At 46.3% G+C, this 21,633-nt stretch overlaps 1 protein-coding gene across 8 annotated transcripts in view; it reads left to right on the top strand.

Moving 5' to 3' along the window:
• MN1 (MN1 proto-oncogene, transcriptional regulator) overlaps positions 1–21,633 on the top strand; it is a 192,690-nt gene that overhangs the window by 11,582 nt on the left and 159,475 nt on the right. The gene's annotated exons all lie outside the window — the stretch shown is intronic.

Here is a 21,633-nt window from a genome sequence, read left to right as displayed (position 1 = left end):
TCAGAGTTAAGTCTGCATTTAATTAATTTTGTGAATTAGTATTCACAAAATATTAGAAAGCATTTGTATTGCTAATAGAAAGATCATCCTGAGGCTGAGGAAGCATAGTTAATTGAAAAGGCAGCCATTTGTAAAGGGAAGAAAATTTTAAAACATTTCATACCCTAATTAAGAATATATTCCTGATTTAAAATTGAGAATATTAATTCACTGTGTGAAGCAAATACACTAAACCCCCCTGGAAACAGTCATATCCTTCCTTCCTCTTCTTAATCCTCTCCCAAAATGCAGCTTGAGAAGAAAGGCATGACTTCTCTTTTTTTTTTTTTTAAATGTAGCCTGAAACCATTTTGCTAGAAAGATGTAAATGGATCTATTAACATAGGAAATGAAGACTGGACTGGGGTTATTATCTGGTCAACATTTTAGGATCTCTTTCCTAGAAAAAACCTTCCACTGATTTTTTTTTTTGAGGGGTGGGTATAATCTTCCTGTGCAATGACATTTAAAGCTGTTTGGTGTTCGGTAAGAAGAGTCCCAGGAAGCAGAGGATGCTGTGGATGAAGGATGTCTGAGACACAGATGCGAATGCACTGCAAGCGGGGCTGGTCCCTGGGGACCAGGACTGAACGTTCTCTCCATCCACTGCTGGAGGTGATGCTCCAATTGTCTGGCTGGTGAAAACAGGCAGAGAGGGAGCGTCTGCCTGAGTGCTCCCATCTCCTGGCTAGATGGCACAGCCGGTCAAGTCATTGCCATTGCACTTACAGGTGCTAGGGTTTGTGTTTGATGTAGATCACAGTGCAGTCCATATTTAGGTCTTGCTCTATTATTGTTTTTATTATTTAAGATCCTATGTGTTGCATCATAAATTGACACAGTGTTTTATCATCCCGGGAGATGTTCCCACCGCTAAAGGCTTTCAGCCCAAACTCTATAAAAGGGCTGTCGCTTGGCCAGGCAGCTCATGGGATAACGGCCTCCGGAGGCTACACGTGGCTGAGCGACTGTGCAGCTGCCGGGGCTTTGCCAGAGGATGCTGGTGGGATGCATGGCGGGGTCCCACACTGGCAGAGCTGGAGGGACCTTGGGGACAAGCCTGGGCTCTTGGGTGCCCCATGAAGGCTGTCACAGCAGGACCAAGGGGTGCTGGGATGGAGGGTGTCACTGGAGGTCAGGCTACGGTGGTTAGGATGTGTGTGTAAAGCAGGGATTGGAATGAAGAGTTCCGCTCGACACTCTCATTTCTGCATCAACCACTTCTTCCTGCAGTGCATTTGATGGGGATGGTGCAGCTGTACTGCCCTCTCGAGTGCAGCCTTTCTCCCCTCCTGGAAAAGCAACAACAACAAAAGTCAGTTTTGGCACTTCTGATGCAGCGTGTGACTGAATTTCCAAATTAATTTCTCAGTCTGAGCATTTGGAAAAGTGATATGGAAGTAGTTTGATACAAGACAAGCTTTCACCTCCTCTGGGCTCCTGGGGATGGAAGCATCTGCTGGGGATGGTGGGCTCTTCCTCTGCGCTGGGCAGGGGGAGCAGAGGATCTCCCTTTGCCAGACCCTGACCCTGAGGTTTGAACTGCCTGGTACGTCACAGCACTTGGTATGACTTAAACCTGAGACTGTCCTGATGTAATGTTGCCAGAAGCAGGACATCCCTGAGATGTGTATGGCAGCTGGAGAACTTCTTGCATCTAATGCTACAGGAATGATCTGACTCACTCGTTTTGTTAATTTTTATTGGTGCCAGAATGTTTGGCTGAAAACTTTACTTTGCCCAGCCTAGAGAGTAGCCCAAATTCAGACCAAACACAGTTTTAAAAGCAAGAAAATAATAAATGTGCCTATTGTTTCCAAAAAGAAGAATAATTCCCCAGTAATGGTAATAAAAATTTCCACAATCTATGAGACAATAATTCTGAAACACTTTAAAAATAGCATTATCATTCAAAGTGCAAAGCAGCTGGTATTTTATGATGGAACAGATTTTATTGTTCCTGGATATAGGGTCAAACACTTGCCACACATTCTTGATTTAAGCAAACGAAAAACACAAGTGCTTTTTTGAAGATAAAATCACTATGATATTTTTTTTTCCTGGATGCTGTAGTTCCCTTCTCTACCTCTAAATATAGGCACATGCTGTTCTTTTTATGCTGGGAGAAACAGCTAGCATCCCAACTCCCTGTGCTCTCTCTACCACACTGTCATTCTAGAGGCAGAGGAAAAAATAGGACTATCTGAAGTGTAATTAAAGTCTCATGCTAGCTATTTTGAGATAGGCAAATCACCAAAAAAAGAGAATAGCAAAACACTTTCCCATCCTGGTTCGTTTTTATTGTTATTATTTGCCATCAGTGGGAAGTTTTGGACCATTGTCTGTTCCCTTGCTAAAGCTGTCTGCAGAACGGGTGTGAATTGCAATGGCTCCAAAACTGCTGGGGGAGAGGGGGGCGGCTGTCAGAGGAAGAGCATCAGCGAGCCGAGGGCAGCCTCGGCTGTTTGGTTTGTCTTTACTCTTAAACTGTGTGCATATAAACTATTAGTATCTATCAGATAATCAAGTGATTTCTCTTCTCGGTGAATCAAGTTAGTGTGCCGTGTCCTGATTTTGCTCACTTTAGCTGAGGTGCTGGTGGGAATTGCAGGAGTGACTTTGGTGCTTGCAGCCGTGGCCCCAGGGTGCTCTGGGCTCCTGGGGGTGCTGTGGCTGGGCTCTGCTGGTGCTCCTGGGGGTGCCATGATCAGTGCTGGGGGCTCCTGGGGGTGCTGTGTTCGGGCTCTGCTGGGGCTCCCTGAGGCACAGCCACGTACTCGTCTGCTGGCACGGGGCTCTGCCTGCCCTGGGCAACAAAGCTGCTCTGGAAGGGGGGTTAGCAGAGCAAAGCAGTTCTACTCCCAACTGCTATCCAAATCCTTTCGTAATTTGTGCAGTTTTCTCTAGAGTGGTTCATGCCAATGGTGCTGAAATATTTCAGTTACTGAAAAGCAGAGATTAAAAATCTCTTCCTGGAGTCAGACGCGTGTGAGCTTCGGGAGCTGGAGAAACATGCAGTTGTAGAGATTGTGATACAATTACATTTTTATGTCTACCTATTAAGCATAATGAAGGGTTGGTTGCTGGCCTTAAATTTGGAAAGAGCTTCCTGTAAAGCTTAAAACAGAAGTAGATTCCTGTAATTACTGCTTTGCAGTGAGGAGTATGGCTAGGTAAAGGGAATAAAAACTATTCATTGTCCAATTGTATTTCCATAACTGCAGCAGTTTCAAACGTCTGTTTGGAAAGATTAATTTTTTTTGTTATACTTATTTTTGGAAGCAAGCTAATAAAAGTTAACATAGGAGGAAGAAAAAAGAAAAAAACAGGTGAAGAGTGTCAAATGAACAATGCTTAGAAAACATGCAGCAGTGGGTTTGTTTATTAGACACAAGGCCAGTATATTGTTTCGTTTTGTGTTTACTTGAGTTTGAGATCCTTGAATATAAAATTCAGAATTCTAAAAGCTTTGAATTTTATGCTTGCTTTTGTTTGTACTAGATTAGGCAAACCTGGTAAAGCGTGGTTCGATCGGTTCCGAGTCCGCTTTCGCTCTCACTTGACTTTATTCTTGTTGCCTGATGGCAATAGCCCAGGCAAACTCCGATCGTGGTGTCAATTGTTTGAAATTGTTGGATTCTATTCAGTTTCAAATGGCGAGAAACTATTTGTAGTGAGAAATGAACATTTGTTTATGATTGTAAAAATAGTTTTTCATAGCCTACATTTTTTGGACTGTATGTAACAGTGACTGTTGAGGTTCAGAACATCCTTGTGCGGCTTCTCACAGTGATAACGCGGCACCGTTTTCCTCTTTGTGTGCCTTTGGAATTCTGTAGTACTTTGAGAAAGAGCTGTTCCTGCTTCATGCAAGGAAGAAGAGGGAGAAGACCAAACCTTTTTTCGTTCCTTAGAAAAAAACCCCAAACCTAAACCACATCCTTTAGCCTCTCCTCCTGAAAAATTTGGCGTACATCTTTAAGACGGAGGGTTTTTTTCCTTTGCTTTTCCTGCCATTTGTTAAGATGTGCTGTACTGGCCTTTCTTCTCCTTTTTGTGGAGCTTCTCTTGGAACCTGTTTTAAGGGGTTATATTTGAAGTGTTCCTGAAGGCTGCCTTCCACAGTGCTCTGGCCCAAATAGAAATGTGAAAAGTTCCCATTACTGAGCTGTAAAAGAATACTGTAAATGGGTTATGCAGAAAAAGCCATTTAGATAAAAATGCAATTTTCCCTTCCACACACACTGCTAAGAATTAATAGCACATTCTTCTTAAATAGGTACTTCTGTATTATATTTTCACCTTAATGAAATTCTTTCCAAAACAGAAGTGTTTCATTTAAAATTTTAGAGTAAATTTGATCTGTCTTTATCCTCCACGCTCCCCCCTCTTCAGCAGAGTCTCACGGGAACACCCACTGTGGGCTCTCTGGGTACTTTATGGAAAATAGATGTCAGATTCAAAGGTTGGTGTCACAGTTTGAGTCTCCATCCCTTCACAGGGTGAATGTCAGCAGGGCGTTTCTTACCCATGTGACTTCACATCTGGATTTGTGCTCTCTGATGGGGTGATGTGTGTGCCAGCTGTGTTCTCACTGGCTCTCATACTTAGCCTGTGGCCATCAGGCAAGAGACACACAAATGTGTCACTTACCAGGTCATTTTTGCCAGAAGTACTCCAGAAGGGAGAACGACCAAGTCCATTGTGGCCTTTACCTGTGATGCTGTGCTGCAGGTTCATTGGAGCAGAGGCGGTGATCCTGAACACCACGTGGCCTGGCAGCACCGGAATCTGCCTGCAAAAACACACAGATGTTATGTTTAATATGTCCCTTCTCTCTAGGAAGTAAATAATTGTCTAATAGAAAAAAAAGGAGGAATGCTCTGTATTGGCAGTGAAACCCAAGTGGAGATGCCCTCTGGAAGGCTTGGTTTGCCCGAGGATGCTGCGGAAGCGCTGCTTGGGGCAGGCACAGCCCGTGGCACCCAGAGCCTGATGGTGGGGCACGGCCCAGGGGGCTTTTGGCTGATGATGGCAGGAGGAGTGAGAGCTGCCAGTCACTGGGGGCTTGTCACCAGGCAGCCAGAGGGGCACGTGCTTGCTGGATTTTGGTGACGGTGACTTCTATCCCTCTGCAGGGTTGGTGTCTCCATGCTGTTTTACTTTGGGAGCAATTGTATCTCAAACCTGATGTGTGGTGGCCAGTGGCTCTGGCTCCAGCTCACGGAGCTGGGATGTTCGTTCTCCGTCCCAGCAGCAGCAAGCACTGCTGGCCCTGCCTGGCTGTGGGCAGCCATCAGTCTGACAAGTGCATTGGGCTTGTCTCAGTCTTTCCAGCGCTGTAGTCATGAGCAGCCAGTCCCAGGAAATTGAGAAACAAAACACAACTCGTTCTTCTTGATGGTTTCTTCTTTAATAAAAGGGGTTTAATATAATGGTGAGAACAAAACTGTGCTGTAGAAACAGGGCTAGTAGAAAATTCCTGCTTTTAGCAGGTATTCACTGCTGAGTTGCAGTGGGGAAAAATGAGTAGAATGAGTGCCATATATAAGCAATACTCGTAGCGATGAAGACATGGACACAGGTTGATACAACTCAAAGTCTCCATGTTCACAATAAAAATTACTTAGGCAGTAATGCTGAGCAGCCTTTTGTGTTGTTTTTGTGACAAATTACATTTCAAGGAACTCTGTGCTTGGAATATCCCCCAAAAGGTGAAATACAGGAAAAACATAAGGCCTTATTTTCACAAAGCAGTTGTCATGCCTGTAAAAGCATGCTGGAGCTCTTATCTCTAATACTGCCTGAAAAAATGGGGTTTGGACACCTCGGTTGAAACCAGAATCTTGCTGGGCTATTGCAATCATTCTGCATTGGGGTTTTAACGGATTTTTTTTACAGATACTTCTTCTCGGCCTTCTTTTCAAAGAATCTCTTCCACAGAACTGTCTAACTGCCATCTGAAAGCACTGCTGCTGCCTTAACCGTCGTGTGAGCCTGGTCAAGCACAGAAGGAGGCCATGTCTGTGACAGTTGACCTGTGTTTATTTGGAAAGCTGGCTTTCAGACTTTTTCATTTTGAGAGGACAGCAATGACCCACGCAAAACCATGTGTCTTTTTCAGACTCAGTATGCAGGAACTCTGTGTGCTGTGGGGCAAGGAAGGTCCTTGGCAGGTACCATGGCAGTCTTGGGTTCGTCCCTGTCTGCCTGATGCCACCAGAGAGGTTGGGCTGATCCTGGACTGGTCACTGTCCAGTCCCTGTTCCTGCACAGCATTTGTAAGGAAATAAACAGCTTCAGTGGCTTGCCCCTTGCAGTGATTTGCAGATTACTGGGAAATAGATCACAAAGTTCTGTGATTTGTTATTCAAAATGAGTTCTCAGCCTCCCTGAGCAAATAGTTATCAGTGCATATATGTGACTCTCTGCTCGTGTTGATGCCTTACTTGAGAGACTTGGCATCCATTTGTTTTCTCTCTGACTCTTACTCTGAACTAACACTGAGCTTAATCCAAATTCTGGTTTTGAAAGGGGTATTTATAGTCACTGAGGCTTTGACTACTTACAGTCATCTTCCGATAGTCTTCCAATCAAAGGATATAAAAATACTATAGTCCTCATTAGATGAGTTACATAATAGCTATTTATTCAGTCACCAAATTTGCCTTTTGTGATTCACTCGCTGTGAATCACAGTAGTTCAGCAAAGACTGCAAATCATGACTTTTACAGCCAAATATTCAATTCCCTGGAAGCAAACGTTGAAAACTTAAATATTTCGGTGCAGTTCTCTGAGTTTCGTGTTCATGGGACGTGGGCTCCTGAGGTTTGTGTAAAACATTTAAAAAAAGAAATTAAAAAAAAAAAAAGCCCACGAAAGTGGTTCCTTGTCGAAGGCAAAAGCTTCTGCATAGGTACAGTCAGCTTTCTCATTTGTGGTACTTGAAAAGAGCAGTGTAGTGTGTGGTGCTACAGCAAGTGCTTTTCGTGTTATCCCTCAGGAGTGCTCTGCAGTCCTGATGAATGCTGAGGCCCCTGCGTGGCAAGTCACAGGCAGATACAGAGGTCCTGACTGTCACCCGCCAGGCAGGACACATCGCCCTGCAGAACAGGCTCTTCCTCTGCTCTTCAGGTGAAAGATGCTGGGGGTCTAGGTCTTGTGGAGCCATCTTATTGTTAGGAAATGTAAAACTGGGTGTCTGAGGAGGAGAATGCAAAAAACCTATTAAAACTGTGGGCTACTCTAAGGCCTCTACATCGGCTGCTTCATGCCCCAGGACAAGAGTGCCTGTCTTAGCAGTGTTTGCTGCCTGGTGTGAACGGGTGACCATCCAATGAGTGCTGCCTGATTCTCTTCTCAGTGTGAATTTCTTACACATAGCTTCTTTCTGTTTGTCCTGCCAGTGCTAGGTGTACGTGGCAGGCACGCTGCATACTGACTGGTGCATTTAAACATTGGTTGCCACAGTACAAAAAATGATGACCATTGTTTCTGTCCAAAAAACCCTCCTCATCTTCAAAGTCGCTGCTGCTGTTACAATGATTTCCTCTCTGAACGACTCAGGATTCTGTCTTTGACTATATGCAGCATTACCTCTTGTCATTGCGTAATCTTTTGTTTTTTAGGGGTAGACAGAGACATTTTTCAGTTCCTCACTGTTCTGTTCATCCTCTGTCCCAGTGCTTCTTTTAAAAAGACTATGTTGAAAACAGGTATTTAAGAACATAGATTTTCAAGAAAAGAACTGGTTTTGACTCTCTGTTTTCCTGGCAATTTTGTGCAGCTGATGTGAAATACAGCTTTCTTTTACAACTTTAACTTAGATTCAGATTCTCAAAATCTCCCTTTCCCCCCACTCCCTTTGCTTTTGATTGCACCAGAAATCATTATTTCAGAGATTTTTTCCCACTTTTTAATTTGCTGGTTTTGCAAATTTATCCCTTGGAAAATGAGTATTCTGTAAGAGTGGCAGGAGACTCCCAGCCCAGGTAAAATCCTAGTTATGATTACGTGTGTGCATGTTATAAAGCTGTTGCATTTGATGGGTATAGTGCTTCAAAGCATTGAGTACAACTGAATCAAAGATACTCTCTCCATAGGGTTTGCCTGTGTGGTTTGATGTGGTTGAAGCCTTTGCTGTAGAGTTTATCGGTCCTGGCTGTGGTTTTAAACAGGTGCTTTCTGCCCACGTGTTTTTAAGAAGAGCTAAAGAGGACTCACTGTATCTTTAAACTCGTGGATTGTCAGAACCTCCCTGGGAAGCAGAAGGGGGAAGGGATCCTTTCAGGATTAATTAAACAGCGATATCTTGCTGTAGACTTCAGGGTTTACTGATAAACGCCAGCCCCTCACCCGCATGCCTGCTATTATTTAATCAGGGCTATTACAAGGACTCTGAGAAATCTTCCCTTTCTCCTCCTCTGTCTTGCATTTATCTGTCCTCCCAACCTCTTTGTTTGTGTACGGTGAGGTTTTCCATGCCAGGGAGAAGCAGGGTGGAAATGTCAGGGGTCAGGCTGCAGGCAGGGCAGGCAGGGAGCAGGCAGCCCAGCTCTGCTGCAGCCTTTGGCTTTCTGAGAAACTGGAGATCTGTTTGTTCCAGGCAAGATTAACTCTTTCAGCACAGCTGATTTCTGCTCAAGAAGGACTGGAGGCAAGGTAGGTACATTAAGACTCTGAGTTCAGTCTCTGTATATCCTTGTGGTCCCATTGGTGATGGGTGCTCCTGCTGCCACGTCCCTCACCCTCCTACCTAGGTCTGTCAGATCCAAGATTTCATCTGCCTTGGTGGTTGTGCTGGAGGATGAGGCTGTGTGGATCCACACCTCTGAGAAGGATGGGGGACAGCAAGATTTCTTGCAATGCTGTTATGGATACCTGTGTTTCTCAGGGTGCTTTCCAGTAAATGAAGCGTTCATCCACAAAACGTGCGATGCTGCTGTTTGGAGACACGTTTCTGAGCAGAGTGATCAGGGATTGCCAATCCGAAGATACCTGAAGAATGATCTGAATGCCCTTGTCTTCAGAATAGCCAGATTTGATTCTGGGCCAGCTGGCAGGGTATCTCACAGGCTTTAGGCTGTGTGTAGTGCAGTGGTCCATGTGTGCAGCAGCCCTGGCTGATGCTGAAGGGGCAGCTGGGGTTCGGTGAGTTCTGGTGCACAACTCAAGCTGTACTACCTGCACCTTGCCCTGTCTGTGCCACTGGAAGGTAGGATTTGGCTGTGGGGCCAGGACTGTGGGGTTTCGGTGCCGCCTTTGCATTTGTGTTATGGTTGTGAGGCAGATGCTGAAGAGCCAAGTCTTGCCTGGTTCAGCCGAGCTCAGCAGTGCAAACAGTGCCCTGCTCGGGACATCTGCAGGTGGACATTGTGAGGTAGTCCTTATGCTGTCACACAGTAGCTTCTGTGTATTTGGCTTTGTTTCAGTACTGAGGTGTTTGTGTGGAACTTGCGTGTGTTGAGCTAATGGGCTGCATGGGCAGATAGGTGTGAGTGCAAGGTGGCTGTGACCCCATGGGGGTCAGGGTTGTGGTTGCAAAGTCCTTTCACAAAGGGATCTCGGTCTTGCTGCTCTTGTTTCTGATTTTATGGACGTGACCACAAGGACCTGCCCTTTGGTAGGATGGTCTGTGCTTTGGATCTAAACCAGGTGAGTAGCAGTTGTCATAAATGGCTGTAGTTGTGAATGGGACAGGAATGAACTCCAGTCTCCTGTGGGCTGCTCTGTGCAGAATCCCCCTGCAGCAGAGTCCCCAGGGACACGCTGTCCTCCCTGTGCCAGCACTTTGGTGCTGCTCAGCCCTGTGACCTCTCCCTGCTGCCCTGTCCTTGCCAGGGTGACCTGGTGCTTCTGGGCATCCCCTCCCCGAGTGCCGTAGGTGAAGCCCACACAGCTGCTGGCACAGTGGGGTGAGCTGATTGCCTGCCACTTTTTCATTTTCCAGGGATATTGAAATTGTTGTGGGTCATAAATCACGTGAGCATCTGCCTAGAAAGGGAACATAGGCCCGTATTTTGAAGATGAGATTGTTTGTCCTGTGTTGTACTGACTCATGTCGTTGGGGTACTAGCCTGTGAAACTTCAGAGTTAATTTTTCATTGGAGCAATGAAAGTCTGTCTGCCCCGACTTTCTTGCTTGAACAGCTGTTTGCTTCTGATTCTTTGCTATTCTGAGAATTTTGTGAAGACTCTCCACAGTGATGTGACAATTGGAAGAAAAAGATGAGCTTATGTTTTTCTTACCTTACTAGTGGCACTTACAGACACAGCTAAGAAAGCTAGGTCTCTCTGTGTGTTGATTCTTAAGGTGAATCTCCCTTGCTGCCATTCCACCTGGCTCATTTCTTCTATCTGATGGTTGTTTTGCTTTTCCTTCAAAGAGATTTAATCTTAAAACATGCTGTTCAAACAAACTGCTCCTCCATCAGATTTATGACCCTCAGATGAATCACCACACCTTTCTGCTTCTTTATGGGATGTTTCTGAATGTGCCAAATCCATTATATAGTAAAAACATTTCCATATCTTTCTGTAGCCAAAATAAAATCTGGGGTATACCTGAATTAGAGAATTTCTATAGCAGAAAAGACCTAGCAAGAATTTACCCATGAAGTGCTTTCTGGGTTGATAGCATCAGATATCTGTCTGATTTGCAAACACTTAAATGTTTTCCAGCAGAGATTTTTGACCCTTCTTTAACAAGGTCGAGCTTCCTAACAATTCTGCTTTTCTAAGTTACTTTCCATAGACTCTTTAGAAATTGTCCCTCAGTTACGAGGGGCTTGAAAACTCTAATTTGAAAACCATTATTTCTGGAGTGTCTTGCCTCTGCCTTCTGTGATCCTCAGGACAGAGTGGGCTGAGAGGTGTCTGCCTCTGAACCCCATCTCTCTTCAGGTGCCTCAGTGAGACATAGGTTTGTTCTGAGGTCTCTGCTCTTGCTTTTCTCTTCCTATGTTAGTGGTGAAATTGTTTGAGCTCCTTTTGATTTCAGGTAGGCTGTTTCCCAAGGTCCCCTTATACAAACCGCTACTTCTGAGGCACCAAACTGCAGCTGAAGGTATCCTAAAGAGGAATGGGATGTATTTCAAGGTAGTGCTATAAATAAATGGTATAAAAGAGCTAAAGATCCTGGGTGCTGTTTCTTCATGCTTACTGTTAGCCTTTGGAGAACTCCAGTTGTATTTTCACGAGTATCCTTGAACTCATGTGGTTTAGCCCAGAGCATTAATGCACGTGATCACCATTTCTTGGTGTGCAAGAGCCTCAGATGTGTGAGGCCCCTGGGAGAGATTGACTTTGCCTGTGGCAGTTTTGCATCATGGTCTCTCGTAATTGTGAGTTATGTATCGGGCAGAGGCACCTCCAGGAGCTGCAGGCAGAGCTGGGGAGGTGATGGGAGGCACTGAGGGGCAGGCAGCTGGACGAGGCTCAGTCCCCAGCCCTGGCAGTCAGGTGGGATGCGGATCTGGCTTTGAGAGATGAGGACATGGCTGCTGTTGGTTTCTTTGAGAACACGGCAACTAAACACATGAAAATCTTTGCCCAGCTGTATCCAGGCCTCTGCCTCTCAAGAGACTGATAATATTCCAGAGACAAATTCTCTTTTTTACATTTGGCTATCAAATTCTCATTTAATTTGCATCCTGAAACTAAGCGACCACAAACAAAGTCCTTTGAAGGGAATCTTCTTCTTTCATTCTGTTTTCACTTCATTTAAGGAAAATAGAGATTTACATGTATAATATGCTGGCCTTAAATATCCTACTTATTGTTGTCATTTCTATTTTTTTCCCCAGCAATTATGTAGAAGTTCTTGCACCAATCTGACGAGAGAAAGCTGGAATTTACATGTTTCCTCCTCTGTTGCACTCTGTGCATAATCACCATCTATTCACTGCCTTTACAACCCCATTAATACACCCGCTTCCCTTGCCAGTGTGAGTGGGCATTTTCCGGCTATTTTTGGAGGCCTGCTCTCTGCGCTGCAACTCACATTAGGCTGAAGGTGATACTGGTGCTTTTGACCTGTGTGTCCTCAAGAAGAAATGGGTGGCAGCAAAACTTACTAAAATGATAGGACAGGTTATAGATCGAAGCAATGTCACGAGTAACCATGGCTGCTTCGGGCAGCAGCCCCAGGGACGCATGGAGCTGGTGGTGGTGCAGCTGCAGAGCAGAGCTCAGGCCAGCTCGAGACGTTTTTCAGTATTTAACATGCATTAAAAGGTTCTGTCATAGTGGGGAAAAAACCTCCAGGACTGGTAAAACCAAGTGGCCCGGGATCCTGTCTGGAGCTGTGTGAGGCCGGCGGCGAGCGCTTGGTAGCATGGACAAGTGGTGGCCACTTGTGCAGTGCCCGTGGGAGAGGGCAGGTCTGCAAGGCAATCCAGTGTGGGGAAGTGGCAGGAATTAGTCACTGTTAATCAGCTTTGCTCCTCGTTAAATGTCTAGGTGTCAATTTAATGCAGAACATTTAAGTAGCATCTTTGTTCAATTCTGGTCTGTCCTGAAATAACATTAGACAGTGTCCAGGAACTGGGTTGAGTTAAATGGGAGGGTACTGAACAATTTCAGATGACGTCTGCACAAGCAGAAAATTCCACTTTGGATTTTATGAAAAACCTTTTCTTTGCTCCTGCATGCTGGCTGTTGAGAGATGGATTTCACATGGGCTGGAGCTGCCATGTGATAATTTGCGTACACATGAAATAAATTTGAAAGTACTGGGTGCAAACCCCAGCATTTCCTTACTCATCACGGATGTGTGGGCTGTTACCCTCAGCGAAAATAGGCTCAAAGCATAGCATTTAGTTACTGCAAGTGAGTGAAGTACGCCAACAGCAGAGAAAACACGGGATCAGTCAGCCAATATTCACTCCTACTGTGGAGTTCTCCTTTTCACGTTTCCTGCTGGATGCAGAGGTAGGAGCGACGTGCCTGAGACAGCTGCAGTCCTTTGGAGGAAGGGTTAGGAAAAGCCATCTGGGGCCTTCTTCCCAATGCTAGGTCAGAGTGTAAACTTGATGGAGCTGGTAGGTGGGTTCCGTTCTGAGATGGGCAGAAGTACTCATTGTGGGGGCGGGGGGAGGGAGAACGATGGGCGCTGGTAAATAACTCAGAGCTTCCTGAGGATTCCCTGGTCTTGGATGGCAGCACATGAACGTTGGGAGCATTGAGTTGGTTGTGCTGGGCTGGCTTGAGGTTTCCGGACTCCCATTTGTTTTCTCGTGGAAGCATCCAGAAATGGTTTGACAAGTGGCAGTTGGTATGGTTTGACTTTTTAAAGCCAGTTTTCCTCACTTGTGCAAGACCATAACCCCTCACAGCGTGCAGAGCTTAGGAGAGCATGGTGTTGGTGATGGCCCTGGGGAGCCTGATCAGCAGGCAAGAACCAAAGCCCTGACATTGTTCCCTTCTCAGGAGGATGAGGCAGAGCACCCTCTGTGGTTTGCGTACGTTGCAGTAAAGCCAGCCTGAGAGTTAATGTGTAAAAATGAAAAGAGGAACTGGAGACAGCCAAAAGAGAGGAAGGATATGAGTTAAAAACAGTCCATTGTCCCCATGGACATCTAGCAGGGCACAGGAGCCGATGCTGTCCCAAGGCACAGAGCTTCTGGCTTCCGCCTTGGCTCACATTTCTTCTCAGACATAGAGTTGGAAAGCAGTAATTGAACAGTAGCTTCCAGAGAAACAAATAGGTGTAGGCAAAGCCATAGATGAGTGTTGCTGTCCTGCTGGGCAGTGGGCAGCCAAGTGAGAAGCTCTGTGTCCCCCTTTCTTGTCTCCTCCTGGCAGGGTGGAGATGTTTTATAAACCACCGATGTTGTTCTCCTCATCCACACATTGTTCATTCTGCACCTTCAAGGTCATGCTACATGTAAAATGACTGACACCTTTTCCACTGTTGGGGTTAGCATTTTTCCTACTTAATGGTGTTTTCAACAGCTTCTTCAGGCAGCAGCATGTGGCTAACAGTCTGAATTTGGCCTCAAGTGATATCTGCCCCAGCTTGGTGCTGGAGCTGTAGGGTAGGACACTGCAGTCTGACTAACCCTAGAGCCGTAACAACAAACCCTTAATGCTGCTGTGAGTTTGGGCAGCCTCCCTGTTGTGGTATGCACATCCTTCCATTGCTCCTGGTGAAAACAGGAGCATGAAAAGAGGTCAAGGGAGAAAAAAGAAAAATAAGTATTCACAGCAAGCGCTCTGGGTCTCCTGTTATCTAAATTCTGTGCAAGCAGCAAGCACCGATGGAGTTCCATGCCAGCTCTGAGACCACTGAAAGCAAAATAAACATCTTTGCAGCCTGGACTGATACATGCTCCCTTTACAGTCACGGGCACCGCCAATTAATCATGCTGTCTGTGGAGGAAGAGGCTTTGAGGATCAGAGGACATTGCCAGACCTGATGGGCTGATGAATGGGTGGGCACCACTCAGTTTTTAAGGGTAAATAAGCTGGTTCCAGCCCCAGGGAGAAGGGATGGCTGTGCTGTGCCTTCAGGTGAGCGCTGTCTTGTCCATGTGCAGGGAAGCCAAATGCTTTAATGCTGGTTTGTGGGACTTCTTAATGGTGTGGGACAGTGCTCAGTGCCCTGCATGCGTTGCGACTGAAGAGCCTTCCCTCCTTTGTGAGAAAGGTTTTCACAGGGCAGCTCAGCTGGCTGGGTCTGGGCAATAAATCTATGAGTTGACCAAGTCGAATGACTTCTGGAGATGTTAATGAGCGAGCTGTGGCCAGTACCCTGGAGTTGAGGTATCTCTACACAGGGCTCCTGGTCAGCAAAGGGAAATTGCCTCACCCTGGGTTCAGCTGTGCCTTGGCATCAGCTGTTGGTCTTAACCACAAACATTTGACTTTGCTAGTTTAGTTCATGTTGGGGAGGGCTGCACTTTATGAGCTTTAAAACATTGCACAGCTTACATAGAATAAATGAAAGAGCAAAATGAGAGTGAAGAGGAGGATTTCAGTGACAGAGCGGATGGGGCTTTTCATGGAGTGCCAGCAGAGTGCTTGGTGCTGCAGGGTCCAAAGCCAGAGACAGCCTTTGTCCCAAGGCGTGGAAAACAGAAGAGACAGATCCAGTCCAAAGCAGAGTGCGGGTTGCCAGAGGTGAAGAAAACAAAATGGTGCAAGCTTGTGGGGTAAGCAGGTAGCAGACACCTTGTTTGTGTTGATAATCAAATACAGAATGTGCTTACTAGTGCTCCTGGGTCAAGAAAGTGCCTTTGTCCAGGGTTTTTCAGCGCTGGAGTGGTGAGGAAGCAGTGAGGGAGAAGATGGCTTATTTGTTTATCAACACAAATGAACTCGTTGTGTTTAAAAGATACAATTTTAGGAGCAAATTAATCTGTGGAGACTGACTGCAGTGTGCAGGCAAACATGAAATGTTTTCAGACCTTATTTTTCTTGAAAACTGAAAAAGATGATTCTGTGCTGTGTACAAATGCAGAGCTATGTGCCTGAACCAATATGTCAAACTGTCATGTGGGAGATTTGGTGAAAAACATCTTGTCCTAAGGGAATAATTTTAAACACTATATGTAGGTTTGCTGCTTCATAAGAGATCATTACTCAAATCTGTTCCCTCTTATGGTAGCTGGGCCTCTGCTTAACCGGCACAGAGCGAACAGAAGCCTATTAACGTGTCCTTTAAGAGTGGTTATCAGGTGGTAGAGAGGAAACTGATCTCTGATCAGGGAATATAGTGTTTTTGGCCAGATCCTCTGATTTAGCCTTAACGAGATGAGTAGCAATCCAGGGTCTTCACGCTCGGCTGGGCATCGAGGGCGGCGCTGGGGCCGTGCTGTGCCGGGGCTGGGCAGCCGGACCCTGGGCAGCGCGGGCGGCTCAGGCCTTGTCAGAGCCGGTGAGGAAGTGTAAGGGATGAGCCCTGCGGCAAGGAGTCGTTCCAGGGATCTTCACCTCCTGTTTGTCACTTCAATCTTGCAGGAATGCTGAAATGTGGAGTGGAACCCATTCCCAACCAGACCCCTACCAGACTGTGGCTGTGCTCTCGCTCTTGCTTGTCACTGCCGCCCGTTCCTTTTGGTGGTGGTGGTTTTGGCAAAAATGAGAGGAATAGCATGAGCAGCACCTGAAGAGCAGCAGAAACTGCCAGTGCCTCTGTTGTAGCATCCACGGTTGCCTTGACTACACACCATCCCTCTCTCGATTAATCTCCTCTCTCACAAGATGATGCATGTAATGTATGTGAGCGTTCCAGGTGAACTTGTTTTTAATGGGATTAGTTTACCTAAAAATCGGGACACAGCTGGGTTTGCATAGTGCTTGGTGGGGTCGTCACAGTTAAGAGAACATGTGTATTTTCTTAAAATGCCTAAGAATATGCCACTTGAGGGGAGAGGCTTTACATAGCAGCTTAACGTGGGCTAAGGAGAAAGAGAGTGAGAAGGAAGCTGGAGGGATTGAAAGTGTGTATGTGTGGTGTCTTCAGGAGTCTGGAGAGCGCCAGGGTTTAATCTCGCTAGAGAGAAATGTGTTTTTCCTGAGTTGATGTGAAAAAGCAGTCTGTAGTATGTGTATTGGATTTTTCAGTGGAGCAGAGCTCCTTGCCTTCTCCCCGTGTCCCAGCTGCAGGCAACCAGCACTCTTCTGTTGGTTACCATGCTGCCATCAATGCTGAGTAAACAAACAAACAGCAACCCTTTATTTTCTGCAGGCATGCATGCCTTTGCAAAGTAGAGCAGAACGAAAGAGCAGCTTCCTAAATGTGCAAGGTCAGAGCAGAGGATAGGGGCATGGGAGAAAGGCCGGGTGAGTCTTTCATGGGCTATGCTTCTCTGTCTGTTAGCTTGTTTGTTTGGGACTTAATGATTGAAATGTGTTTGTGTGTGTAAAGCTCCTTCACAAGCTTCATGTGTAGCTTTTACCTGAAAGCAAACTTTAAAATTGTTTTTTAAAAAGCACATTTTTTCAGTCTTGTGGGAATGTGAAGCTGCCTATGTGTGCATCTGCCAAGGAGAGTAGAGCCTGGTGCTTTTGTCCCAGCTGCTTGAGACAAGTCTTACCATTGCTTTTGTATGTTGTTGTAATTGATGGATGTTAGCAAACTATTCAGAGAATACTTTAAAATATTTACCTAAAGCATCCAGTCTGAACTGCAACAAACAAACAAAATTGCTGGAATATTGGCTGAGCATAAGCATGTAAGGGCTGTGAAAATGGCCAGACTTAATTCACTTCCATTTTCCAATGAATGTTTGCAAATATTTCTTTGCCATAGCCACCCAGTGCTCTCAGATGTTGTGTCTGGCTCTTGGAAGTGCCTATGTGCAAGCTGAGCTAATAATATTAATCAACCCTCACGTTAACTTCTAGGGCATTCAACGATTATTGCAGGGATTTTCTCTGCTGTGAGCAATTTGGCGCGGTTGGCTGAGATACACAGCGCTGCCTTTCCTTTATCTTCTGTTTTCTTTAAGCATTTGTTTTTTCGTTATCTTCCGCTGAGACAGGGAGTGTGGGCTGCTGCTCCGGACAGGATAATGGTAGGATGGGCCATTATAATCAAAGCAAAAGGATGAAATACTTTCCAGTGCTAGAAATTTAAGCTCCATCCGTGCAGTAACAGGCTTCTGGGACCACCCTGAGGTCACCCAGTTGTGTTTGTGTGAGGTGTTGCTGAGGGTGCCGGGTGGAGGGGCTGTGATGCAGCCACCTTGTGCCCTTGGCTCTGCAGGTTAATGTTGTCCCTGGCTCTACACTCACCGTCACGTGTGGGAGTTGTGGAGGCTGCCATGGCCAGCATGTGCACTAATCACAGTGTTCTGGGGTGGGGAGGCAGTTGATCCATTCCTGGACTTCTTTTGGTCTTTGGTCACTTCACTGCTCTGAGCCTTATGCTTTCCCTGTGAACATGCGGTGTGCTTACAGATGACCCTTTATCTCTTATCTCTGCCTCAGCATTTGCTGTTTGCAAGCGGCACTCGCTGTCCTGTGAACTGGGTAGTTTTACTTGCATCTGCCCCAACTTCCGTTGTGTCACGTCCTTTGGTTTGGAGAGGATGTCTCCACCCAGACCATCTCAAGATCTTGGGTATGGAGGATGGCTTTTATTGGAAGGGTATTGCTTTTATTAATAACACTTTAAAATACCTTGCAGCAGTTGCTAATAGAGGCCGTTGTGCAGTTTGGAGATGATTTGTTTGAAAATTCTTGCTTTCAGTTAGGTGTATTCATGACTGACAGCGATTTATCTGAATCTTGGCAACCGCGAGGCAATGACGTGATGACACCATCTTGCATTACCTGACTAATTTTAACCTGCTGAGTTCCATCAGTCTCTACTAACAATACCCCCAGGAATGTGTGCGCTGCAGAGTGCTAGGGCACTGCTGGTTTGCAGGAGGCAGAGAGACAGGGAGCAAGGCTGGTGAAACAGGTCTGCTGGGAGACCATTACTGTTTTGGACAAGCACCAGGCAGTATCTCAGGCTCAAGAACATAATTCTCATCACTTGGATCGGCACAACTTTAATTTTTTAATACAAAGGGGTTTTTTTCAGCAAAGCATCCTGGTTTTGTTGAGACAGAAACATTGGGAAATAGTAAATTGCACTACTTTGCTTGAGGTTGTCTTTGAGAACGCTTGTGCCACTGGAAGCCGTACTCTTATCCTCTTCTTGTTTTGGGTTCAAATGCATCATTTTCTGTGCTCTTTAACAGCAGATCAAGAGAGCTTGAGCTCCCACACAGTGGTGTTGAGTTGGGCATCATGTGGACAGTGGCAGGCAGTATTAACTTCTCAAACTTAATACCAGATCCTGCTTGCCTTGTTTACTTGTGTTTTCCTCTGAGGCCAGTGAATCCTGTTCATTGCTGTGGGATTAATTTTGCATTCATTCCCTTATCAGTAGTTTGTCTGTGAATAAACCACAGCAAACGTTTTAGAAATAAGCCTAATTTAGTAAATAAGCCTAAGGTTTTATTGTTTAGATGCTTCTAGCATATGAACTTCCTCTCTTGATGGTTGTGTGAGGACCTGATCCGGTGTGGGTGTTGGTGTCTGCACAGCCGATGCAGACACATCTTCCCTCTGCCTAGTGCCGGTGCCTCTTCTGTCGCTGTCAGTCCAGAGGCAAAGGCTCTTTGCAGAAACACCACTAAGATCCCTGGGCCCCTTGTGACAGGAGTTCAGCAGTGGGACTCTTTCCTCTTTCTCTGTGGCAGAGGAAGAAAGCTGCTGTCACAAAGGCTAATCTCGAGGCGCTGGCTTTTCCGGTGCCGAAACCAGCATGTTCTGTACGTCCAGGGAGACGAGGGAAGAAAAAAATATTAGGTGCTGTGTGCATTGTGAGGGATGTGAACAAATACAAATAAAAAGTATTTCCCTTTCTCTGTTCTCTGCACAATTCCATTTGAGTTTTACATATTTTATAAATAAAAGACATTCAGGTGTACTTACATTCAGGATATAAAGTTTGAATTGAACACTTCATCCCATAGTGTTTATTCAGGGAGTCTCTTTTTTGCCTGGTGAGTTTCCCCAGTGGCAGCACAATGGCAATGTGGGGTTGGGGCTGTGCAGGGCCACAGCTGCCAGATGTGTCCCATCACAGGCTGAGCTGGAGCCCAGAGGCAGGCACAGACTGCAGGGGAGGGAAAGGGTCTGGAATGTGATGGGGCTCAGAGGCAACAGGAGAGCAAAGCAAAAGCTGCCCATGCTAGAGCAGAGGCAGGCTGTGCTAATGCCATCCCTGCCGCTGAAACTGCGTCTGGGTATAAGGTGGCAAACTCTGCTCCGTGCTTCAGCTCTGCTCCTTTAGCACAGCTGACTCTGAAAACCCATCACCAGCCCCAGGGTGCTGGTACCCACTTGGGAGTGGAGAGGAGAGCATCCCTGACTTGCTGATGTTGGGCTCTCTGTTGAGCAGGGAGTGGATCTTCCACAGCAGCACAGACCTAGAGCAGGGCTGTGCTGGGCTGAGGGGTGCAGCAGAGCCTTGTGGCTTTGCACAGGGCTGCACTGAGGCAGTGCATGGCTGAGGGCAGCGACGCTGCTCTGCAGACACCTTCCCTTCCCCTCATCTACAGTGCTGTGTCCCCAGCTCCCAGCTGGTTTCTCCGTGCTATTATGATCCCGTTTTGAAAACAAGTATATCTGACCTCCTACAGTCAGGCATGAAAAGCATTTTGCAGTTGAAGTTCCAGACTAGTTTAAGGTTATTTTTTAGTATCTCTCTGATGGTGTAACAAGCTGCTCAGCTCCTGTGTTGTATCTGGTGTAGTGGCTGGTTAAGTGAAGCAAATACAACTTGCTCCATGCATCGTGGTAAATCCACACTGCTCAGCTTTGTGGAACGTGAGAAGGGCGATGTGAAGAAAGGTCTTAAGGAGGTTAAACACTCACAGCCATTTTCTGGCGTATTTGGCACGCTCCAGCATCACCCACAACCCTGCATGATGGGAGCTCTCAGGCTGTATCAGACATGACGGTCCTCACGTTTGCTCGTGCTGCAGCGGGTCTGCTCCCACCTCCTGTGCTCTGGGGGAATATCCATGAAATGGTGGATGTGAGCAAGTGCAGGCTCTGCCTGTCAAGGTGGTCGTGGCTTTTTTGTCTTGCCTTGCACCATTGACTCACTGTTTTTATCCCACAAAAAGCCCTTCTTCCAGGGCAGGGGAGCTGAGTGTGTCTGAGAAGGATCCGGTGAAGGGGCTGATGAGCTGTGTGAGGTTATGAGACAAGGGCTGAAGTTTGGGGCGCGAGGGGAGTGTTTGTGCTTTGTTTGATGATTTGATTGAGAGTGATGGAGAAGAACTAAAGAAGTGATTGATTTCAAAGAGGAGGAAGGTGATGAAAGAAAGATGTCCGTGGCTGTGCTGGGCAGGGAGAGGGCACGTGCACAGAGGCAAATTTTGAAGATGAGAAAAATATATTTGCAATCGAGAAGATTACTTGAATGTGTTAAGAATGGAGAGAAAATAATGGGGTGACAGTGGGAATGAGTCATGACTATGTGCTAGTGTACTCTGGAAGGAACACTTTAGCTGCACTTCATATTAACTGTAAAATCCAGAGGAAGAAGGCCCAGGACATTATTGAGGATGTTTCAGTTAAACTCTTCAATTTCTGTTGTTAACAGAAAGTAATGATGGCTAAAGATGATTAAAAGTCCTAAAATGAAGAGCCTGTGAGAAAAATTCTATCACGGTGCTCCATTAAAAGAGGTGAACTGGGAGGCTGTGCCTGTAAGAGGCTGATAATGGGAATGACCTGGACGACCTGGAGGGCTTACGGCTGGTTTCCTGCTTGGGGAAGTTTGAGTATCGATGTCAAATAGCAGAGGGTGCCTGAGGCTGAAAACCCTCAGTTGTGCTGCAGGACACACAGTGGTTGACGTGACCGTTCCAGTCCCCGGCACTCACACGGTGTGACCGTCCCCTGTGTTACTTTAAGACACGTGTACGTGAGAGAGAGTTGTGGTGTTGTTTTGGCCGTGTGAAGGATCAGCCCGAGAGGCTCCCTGTGGGGAGCAGAGGGCTGGCTGAGGTGCAGCGCGGGCCGTTTGCGTGAGGGATGGGGTGGCGGGGCACGGGGCGGCTCGTGGCGCACGGGTCTCCT

This window comes from Colius striatus, chromosome 17 (genome assembly GCF_028858725.1).
Source record: "Colius striatus isolate bColStr4 chromosome 17, bColStr4.1.hap1, whole genome shotgun sequence".
Taxonomy (NCBI): Eukaryota; Metazoa; Chordata; class Aves; order Coliiformes; family Coliidae; genus Colius; species Colius striatus.
This window is presented reverse-complemented; position numbering and strand designations above follow the sequence as displayed.